Source organism: Olea europaea, chromosome 3 (genome assembly GCF_002742605.1).
Source record: "Olea europaea var. sylvestris chromosome 3, O_europaea_v1, whole genome shotgun sequence".
Lineage (NCBI taxonomy): Eukaryota > Viridiplantae > Streptophyta > Magnoliopsida > Lamiales > Oleaceae > Olea > Olea europaea.
The window spans coordinates 10,160,296-10,170,430 of record NC_036239.1 but is presented as its reverse complement, the minus strand read 5'-3'; positions in this window follow the sequence as shown (position 1 = coordinate 10,170,430).

Sequence of the window (10,135 nt, the reverse complement as noted above, 5' to 3'; positions counted from 1 at the left end):
AATTTTTTTTTTTTTTTTTTTTTTTTTTTTTTTTTGTTCTCATTCCAGAATTTTGTGAGTTCCTTTCTTCTCTTGTTTATCTCTCTTTGATCATTACCAGAGACTTTTCTTTCCACTAAAAAAAAGGTTCTCTACTCTTCCTCTGTTCCTTTTGAGCCATGTCTAAAATCACCGAAGTCAGCCACACATCTGAACTTCAAGCAACCGAGATGCAGGCCAGCAAGAAAAACTACTCTACTATTGGGGAACTACCCAATATTCAGCTAGTGTACAAATTAAATGGGAGAAATTATTTGAAGTGGTCTCAACTGGTGCGGACACACTTGAAAGGCTGAGGCAAATTGAGTCATTTGCTCAGTACCGGTCCTAAGAAGGGAAATCCCACATATGATGCGTGGGACGAAGAAGACTTAATGGTGATGTCCTGCCTTTGTAATTCTATGTCCCCAAAAATCAGTGACACCTGCATGTTCCTTAATACTTCTAAGGAGATTTGGAAGGCTATCAACCAAACGTATTCGAAGGTTCGTGATGGTGCACAAATCTATGAGATCAAGACTAAGATTGCTGCCACCAAACAGGGAAATTGGACAATTACTGAGTATTCTAATTTCTTGCAAAGTCTTTGGCAAGAGATGGATCATTATCAATGCATCGAGATGAAATGTAGTGAAGGTGCAGCCACGCTTAAGAGGTTTGTTGAAAAGGACAGAATTTATTATTTTTTGGTTAGGCTTAATATTGAGTTTGATGCAGTACGGGTTCAAATCCTTGGCAAGGAAAATCTGTCATCTCTTAATGAGACAATTTCAATAATCCGTTCTGAAGAACGAAGGAGAAGAGTTATGGTTGAGAATATTTCTGTTGAAAACTCGGCGCTGGTGTCAAAAAGAAGTGAAGAGAGTACTATGATAGATCAGCCATATACTGAAGAATACAATCAGCTAAGTCAATCAAAGTTAAATCCTTTTAACAGAGACAACTTATGGTGTACCTACTGCAACAAATTCCGTCACACCATAGAGAAAAGTTGGAAACTTTATGGCAGGTCACAAGTCCCAAATAAGAATGGAACAAGGAGAAGCGGACAACGAAGAGGACATGGTCAAATTCATATGGCTGGAGTGCAGTCAACAGAAGATAGCAACATTTCTGAGACACCATTTGAATTCAACAGGAATGAGATTGAGCAATTGAAGAACTTTCTAGGGTCACTGGTACTTATAATCTTGCATTTTCAGGTATATCATCTTCTTCTCAAGCTCTTAATGCTTTGGATAATGTTACCCCTAACACATGGGTCATTGACTCAAGAGCCACAGACCAAATGACTTTTTTCTTCCACAAAATTTATCTCATACACACCCTACCCTAGTAATAAGAAGATCGACATGGCTGCCCCCAGGGCATATCTCCCAGTGGCAAAGGGGAGGGCGGATAGGGCTCAGCGCGGCAGTGTGCAGAGTTCGATTCCCCGCAAGGTGGAATTGGCTTTGTTGCAAGCGGGAGTTACCATATGGCTTAACAGTCTTGGCCTATCCATATGCTCTCCACCCTGGCTCCTGGGAGGCACATCCTACGATTTACCTCCTCCACGATGGCCTAGGGCAGGGTCGGTGGGAGCCCTTAAGGTTGGGGTTCAACCTTTTAAGAAGATCGACATGGCTGATGGTTCAGTCACTACTGTTGCTAGTCAAGGAGATATTTTTATTGATGATTCACTTACACTGAAAAATGTCCTTCATGTCCCAAAATTGTTTAGCAACCTTGTATCTAGCCAAAAACTAACCAAAGATACTAATTGCAGTGTAATTTTTTATCCCTCTCATTGTGCATTTCAGGAACAGGTTACGAGGAAGATGATTGGACGTGCTAGGGAGAAAGATGGGCTTTACTATCTAAAAAAACTAAGTGAACAACATAAAATTGAGGATCGTTTTCCTTTGTCATTCTTTATCGAGTCATTTAAATTGAATAAAGACAAGATTTGGCTTTATCACCGCCGTCTTTGTCATCCATCATTCAGTGTTCTTAAAATGTTGTTTCCTTCATTGTTCAATAAAATTGCTGTTGAAAGATTTCATTGTGGAGTGTGTGAACTGGCAAAGCATAAACATTCTGTTTTTCCAATAAGCAATAAAAGAACATTTATTCCATTCACGCCTTCTATTGTACCCAACATTTATGGGGCTCGTTGGTTTGTTTTGTTTATTGAGCATTGAACTCATACGACAGGGATTTTTCTGTTAAAAAATAAATCAAATGTGATTCTTGTGTTTCAAATTTTTTTCAATATGGTCAAGACACAATTTGGCGTGGGAATTAAACATCTAAGATCTGACAATGCCAAAGATTATTTGAATCAAACCCTCTTTCCATTCTTTCAACAACATGGCATTATTTATGCGTCATCTTATATTAGCACTCCCAACAAAACGGAATGGCCGAACAACAAAATGGTCCATCTTTTAGCAATTACTCGAGCTCTTCTTTTCCAAAAACAAGTTCCAAAAATTTATTGGGGAGAAGCAGTGTTAACTACAGCTCACATCGTAAATAGACTTCCCACAAGGGTACTTGATTTTCAAAGTCCCGCACCAGTCTTTGCAAAGTTTTATCCCAATTTCAATGTCACTAACAATCTAGTTCCCAAAATATTTGGTTGTGTTGCATTTGTTCATGTCCATTCTCAACGTAGGGGCAAGCTTGATCCAAGGGCTCTCAAATGTGTCTTTGTTGGTTACTCGTCTACTCAAAAAGGCTATAAGTGCTATCATCTTCCCACAAGAAAATTTCATGTATCTGTCGATGTCACTTTCGCTGAGGATGATCAATACTTTCATGATCCATATCTTCAGGGGGAGATATCATTTGTGGAAGATTAGGATAAAGACTCTTTCTTTCTTGAGTTGTCTGTGTCCAGGCCGTTCCAATCTGTTCTTGTTCAATCCAAGCCCTCACTTGTTCCAGTTCAATCGGAGTCCGTCCCCACAATCCCTTCTGTTTTAGCAGAAAATGATTTACCATCCACACCTGTAGCATAGAAAATAAATCATACTCATCGTAAGGTTTATTCAAGAAAGAAAGGGCCACTCTCTGAACCTGTGCAAGTATAATCATCTGATCCAAACCCGGTGACTGTTGAGGTAAGTACTCCAACCACTTCTCCAAATTCAAATTTTCAAGATACCCAAAAAGAAAATGACTATGACATCCCTATAGCTCTTAGGAAATGAACTAAGACTTGTACCCAACATCCTTAAAACCTTTTCATGTCCTACAAAAAACTATCCTATAATCATAGAGTCTTTTTCACTAACCTTAATATTATTTCCATTCCCAAAATACTGTCTGAGGCATTAGGAGATGAGAATTCGAGGAATGCTATGAAAGTGGAGATGGAGGCTCTAGAAAGAAACAAGACATGGGATTTGGTGAAATTGTCGAAAGGAAAAAAACCAGTTGGGTGTAGAGGGGTCTTTACTGTGAAATATAAGTCTGATGGCTCATTAGAGAGATACAAGGTGAGATTAGTTGCCAAAGGTTATACTCAGACCTATGGCATAGATTATCTTAAAACATTTGCTCCAGTTGCGAAGATGAACACGGTAAGAGTATTATTGTCATTGGCGGCCAACTTTGGATGGATATTGGAACAATTTGATGTCAAAAATGTCTTCTTACATGGCGATCCTAAAGAAGAAATCTATATGAAAATTCCTCCAGGAATTCGCTCTACAAATGAAGAACAAGTAGTTTGCTGATTGAAAAAGGCGTTGTATGGACTCAAACAATCTCCAAGAGCTTCGTTTGGAAGGTTTTCCAAAGTTATGTTGAGTCTTGGGGTTCAAAAAGAGTCAAGGTGATCATACATTGTTTGGGAGACATTCAGCTTCGTGGGGAATTACTACATTACTGGTTTATGTGGATGACATAATAGTGACTGAAGATGATATGAAAGAAATTGAAAAATTAAAGAGATGTTTGGCGAAAGAATTTGAGATCAAAGAGCTTGGTAAACTGAAATATTTTCTTGGCATAAAAGTGGCCCATTCTCGACAAGGGATTTTTATATCTCAACAGAAGTATGTGATTGATCTCTTGAAGGATACAGGTAAACTAAAGTGTAAGCCAGTTGATACACCCAAAGAATTCAACCATAAGTTGAGTGATGTCCCAAAAGCTGTTGCAATTGATAGAGGTAATTGTCTGAGGCTTGTTGGAAAATTGATTTATTTATCTCACACAAGACTAGATATAGCATATGCAGTTAGTGTGGTGAGCCAGTTTATGCATAATCCAAAAGAGACTCATCTTAAGGCAGTGAATAGAATTCTACAGTACTTGAAGGGTTCGCCTGGTAAGGGAATTTTGTTTAGACGAGGAGAAGGATTAAGTCTTGAAGCCTATACTGATGTTGTTTATGCAGGATCAATTGATAATAGGAGATTAACCTCTGATTATTGTACATTGTTGGGAGAAAATCTTGTTATGTGGAGAAGTAAAAAACAGAACGTGATTGCAAGATTAGCGCAGAAGCAGAATTCAGGTCAATGGCACTTGGAATTTGTGAGCTCCTATGGTTGAAGATAATTTTGGAAGATTTGAATATTAAGTGGGAAGGTCCAATGAGATTGTATCGTGACAATAAGTTAGCTATCAATATTGCACATAATCTGATACAACGTGATCGCACAAAGCATATAGAAGTTGATAGACATTTTATAAAGGAGAAACTTGATAGTAGCTTAATTTGCACTCCATTTGTCTCCACAGAGAATAAGCTTGCAAATATACTCACAAAGGGGTTGTCTAGTGCAGTTTTTTAGAATTTAGTTAACAAGCTTGGAATGGATAACATCCATTCATCAACTTGAGGGGAAGTGTCGAAAAATATACGTGTGTTGTAATATAGGAGATTCTAGAGCTATTATACTTCTTGATTTTAGGGAATTAGGAGATAACCTAATTTTACTCTTTCCTAGTTTAGCCTCTGCAGTTGTATATATATAAACAGTCCTAATTGATACTACAATTGAATTGACATATCTTGTCAATAATAATTTTACACATAACTTAAAAACTTTTTCTTCCATTGTTTGACCACACATTCTATAGCCATTATTTCAAAATATATTTTCTCCAAAAAAAAAAAAAATTGGGGTCAATGAGGGGCTAAAGTGCTGGGTTTTGATACCCAATAAGTCCCGAGTAATGATATTAAACAGTTTAAATCATATTTCATAAGACTTGACCAATGAGTGATATTATTATCCCCACCATCAACTTATAGGCTCAACCCAAAAATAATTCAGATAATTCGAAGCAACTTAATTTATTAATGCTGCTCAAGCCCAAATTTAATTATGGGATGCCTTTCTTTAAGTCTTGGCCCAATATCTTGTGCCTTGGCCCAATTGATGATATAACCTATAGCCTCTATTTTATCATTGGAACCATGTGCATTTGCAAAATAGTAGCAGTCAACTTGTGTTATTTTGCTCTTTCCATATATGAGTTTAATACCTTTTGTTACCTCCATTATTTCTCATTGTGACTTCAAATCACCACCAAGTTCTTGTCCTTTTGTGGATGAGAAAGGAAAAAAGTAATCATAAGTGAATACATAGTTGTGTGTTGGAGTTTTTGGTTGATTGTGGTTTGATAATTGTTGGTTGAAACTACGCTCGAATTCTATAAATTGAAGATCAATTCCGTAACAAATGGTATCAGAGCGTGGATAGGTAAGAAATTTTTGTTTTTTTGGTGAAAATTGGGCCAGAAATCAACCAGAAAAATGCAGAAGAATATATCCAGATTTAAAAAAATTTCAACCAGACCTATAAATGTGTTTTTTAGCCAAACCACTTACCAATTGAACAAACCAAGACCACCGACGTGTTTAGTAGATCGAGTCGCAAATGATGGTGGTGGTGTAACTCTAGGACAATGCATGGCTAAAGTGGTGGTGAAATTCTAGTGATCTAAAGTGTAGGCACGTTCGGCGATGGCTGACAATAATATGAACAAGCAATTTGATTCTAGAGGCATGACGGACCATGCACTAGTGTCCTTTTTTATTTTATTTTGCCCTTGCACGTTTGGGATTCGACTTTTGCTCGATTGGTTACTGCAGATGCTGAAAGCTTTAGGCAAATAGTGGTGTCCTAAAAGCGATAATTTGCATCTCTCCATATTTACGGACCATCAAACGTGGTCTGCTTTTGTATATTGACTTATCTAGCTTAAATTCCAGTATTAGCAAGTCATTGTGTTGGGTGACATTAGGATTGTAGTTACTGTATGGGGTAATTATTGCTTACTGCTAGAAATTTAGGAATTATTTGTCATATTTGAAGTGTTGGATTTAATTGCAATTTTATAATTGCTTCTGTATTTAATTGTCATTAAATCACTGAATGAGATTGCATTGCGTGAGAATCTGATTTTTTGTTGACATACCTTCGTGTTACATTGATTATTCTATTAGAACACGTGAACTCGATCCGTTTGAACATTCACATGATTCACAGATCTTGAATCTTCCAAAACCCTAAGAATCTAGGACGGTGCATATTCTATCCTTAGGATTTCTTAGTATGACCTAATTATGCACTTTAGTTGTTCTATTTTTTCAAAATGTCTTCACATTTCGAAATTGAAATTTGTAATGAAAAAGATGATTTTTCAATTTGGCAACAAAATATTAAAGGGATTTTGATGCAATAAAAACTTTTTAAAGCCATAAATGACAAATTTCTCACTAATTTGATAGAAGCACAAAAAAAAAATGAATTTGATGAACTTCCTTATATTTCAATATTTTACATCTATCTAATGTTTTGAGAAAAATTGAAAAACTTGATACTATAAAAGAATTTTGAAAAAAGTGGAGAATTTATATTTGCTTATATCTACTCATTACAAATTGTACTTACTTGAAAGATTTTTCAGTTTTAAAATGAATCATTCAAAGGATCTTGATAACAACTTGGATATTTTTAACAAGTTTGTTCAAGATATGATTAAATATAATGAGAAGATGTCTAACAAATATAAAGCCATTATTTTGTTGAATTCTATGCTTGACTCATATTTGGAAGTTAAGAATACAACTAACTATAGTATAAACACCTTAATGCTTGAAACTATCATAGATTTCCTTAAAAGTAAGAAAATGAAGATTAAAGCTAAAGAAAGACAAGGAGAGCAATGAGGTACATACGATGAGGAGTAGAATGAAGTTTAAGCAAATAAATTCGAGTATAGCTCAAGACAGTAGTGACTTGAGTGATAAGGGTGATAAGAAGAAGGGCAAAGATTGGAACTAGTCCAATGATAGATGGTGTTACAATTGTGGTAAGGTTGGGCAATTTATTAGGGGCTATCTCAAAAAGGAGGATAAGGAAAATAATAAGATGAGATGTGAGGCGAATGTACCTTTTGGGTTCAATGATGATCCTAGTAAGATTTATTGAGAGTAAACCTAATTAGTACATGTGCATCTGTGTATAATTTTTTCTGCATGTTTGTGATTGTTTAATTCTGTTACATGGTTATATGTTGCATTTCAATGTGTTTGATATGTGCATTCGCATATTTTGAGAGCTGTCTAATTACTTCGTGCGATATATTTGCATGCACAGTGGAGTTATGATACATTAGCGATAAATGTGTTGAGTGTCTTTTGGTAATGTAGAATATGCATACCTAGGGGTACACTGGTGATATGTACGGAGGATGTGGATTATGATATTTAGATCATGAGTGGAGAGGTGATTAAATGTTAAAATCATTTATCTGGGAATATCCCGATCAAGTAGAGTGTGAGAGAGAGACACTTCTATTATTTCTATTAAGTGGAAACCCATTATATACTTAGGTTGGGAGAAGTGAGGTAATAATAGAAGATTATCTCATAGAATTAAGATGTATTGATTAGACATGAGTTTAGTGATCAGTCCAATGAACATAATGGCCGATGAGAAGATATATGTGTTCTCAAGGTGTGAGCAGCATGGAATAGGATGTGATAAGTGAGGTGAAATCTTTTTGTAGAGTCGTTTATGCATTTGTTGCATACGTTTTGGCCATTTGATTGATTAACTTGTATCAGTTTGTTATTCTATGTGAATGTGTTTTAAGGATATGTGTATTGTCCTATGTTATATTTTCATCCCATGTTTTTTTTTTATTATTGATTACTGCGATTATTTGCTTCTTCTTGGGTATTTCTTGATCTTAGTTCTGGTCAGTATATGGAGCAGATATGATATGTGTTTCGAGTATGAGATGTGAGGTAAGGTCTATTATTCTAATTTTATTGGGTGCCTTAATTATACAATTATTAACTTTGTGTTTTTTATTGCTTGCAGGTTGATTTTGATACCAAGGTAGAGATTTGTTTGATTTTGGTACTTAATAAATCCCGAACAATGATGTAAATAGTTTAGATTATATTCTATGGGCCTCAATCGATGTGTGGAATTATTATCACCACAACAACTTATAGGCTCTACTCGAAAATAACACGAGTCGTTGGAAGGAGCTTAATTTATACTCACTTTCCAAATGTACTTATGAAATGGATTTCTTTTAGTCTTGGCCCACTATCTTCTGCCTTGGCCCCTTTGATAATATAACCTACATTATATATCCTCTATTTTATCATTGGAACCATGTGTATTTGTAGAATAGTGTTATCCGACTTGTATTATTTTGCTCTCTTCGTATGTGAGCTTGATACCTTTTGTTACCTCTATTATTTCTCTGTGACTGCAAATTACCGCCAAGTTGTTGTCTTTTGTGGGTGAGAAGGGAAGAAAGCAACCATAAGGGTATTCATAATTGTGGGTTGAAGTTTTTGATTGATTGTGGTTTGATATTAGTTGGTCAAAATTGTGCCCAGATTTCACAAATTGAAGATCAATTCTACGACAGAAAGATTTATATTTGCTCGAGTAACTAATCAACTTTGTGACGTGTGTCATGAGCTTACACTTTTAACCTAGATCTCATGTGAGTTCACTGGAAATTTTTTCAATTTCAGCCTACTCCAACGGCTTTTATGGCTCCATCCTACAAATAATGTACATTTGTTGACATCATGGCGCAGAATACAGCAAACTGATGAAATCAAGCCAAGTCACATGAGCTGGGCTCCGATGGACATTGGAGAAATTGTCCTTTTATTCCTTTTAGTTTACCGAACTTTAAATTACCTTTGTAGTTTAGTGATTATTTAGCTTTATCTAACATAGATGATAGAACTACGACTCCTTGTCAAACATCAACTTAACCTCAATTGACAAAACCATATCTTCTGATCTTGTAAGATAAGTATGGAGTGAATGAGCTAATATTAATGAAAGGTTAGACAACTACTGGCTCTAAGATTGTTATGGAATCCCATGCAGAATTAGATATTGATCTTTGGCTAACATTCTAGTATAAATATCATCCCAATAAAAGATATTGCACCATCCCAATGAGAAAACATTGCACTGGTTAGGAATCCCGTTAAGTTATTGTTATTTTTCTTTCCCACAAAAATAAATAAATAAATAAAAGGAGGAAAGAAATAGAGAAAGAAAGAAAAAATAAAATAAAAAGAACACAAAATATATGAAGCAAGTGTGCATGACGTAAAATGTATTGTATGATTTTTAACCCATTGACATGGCCTATGTTCATGAGACGACCATTCAGGAAAGAAGCACCATGTTAGGGGATTTAAATTCACCAATATCATAAGCCCGTTTCTTCTTATTTTTGTTTATTTTATGTGATTAAGCACCTGTTTGAGCCCCATTTTTTTAAAATTCATTTTTCTTCTCAAACTCAATTTCAACCGTACATCTTTTTTAATAAAATAATTTTCCACGTAAATTCAAAATTTTCCATTACTTTTTAATCACACATTTTTCAAAAATCACTATTACAAAATTTATTCTCCCAAAAAATTGGCTCAAGCAAACTCTAAATGTTATCAATTAAGTTTATTACTCACATGAAATGAAAAATGCAATACCATGCCCAAAAGAGTTTGGATGAGTGATTTAGAATGAACTGTTTGACTTGTTCAATAAAAACTTTGGAAATAGAATTGAGACGATTAGGAAATTAACATAGTAAT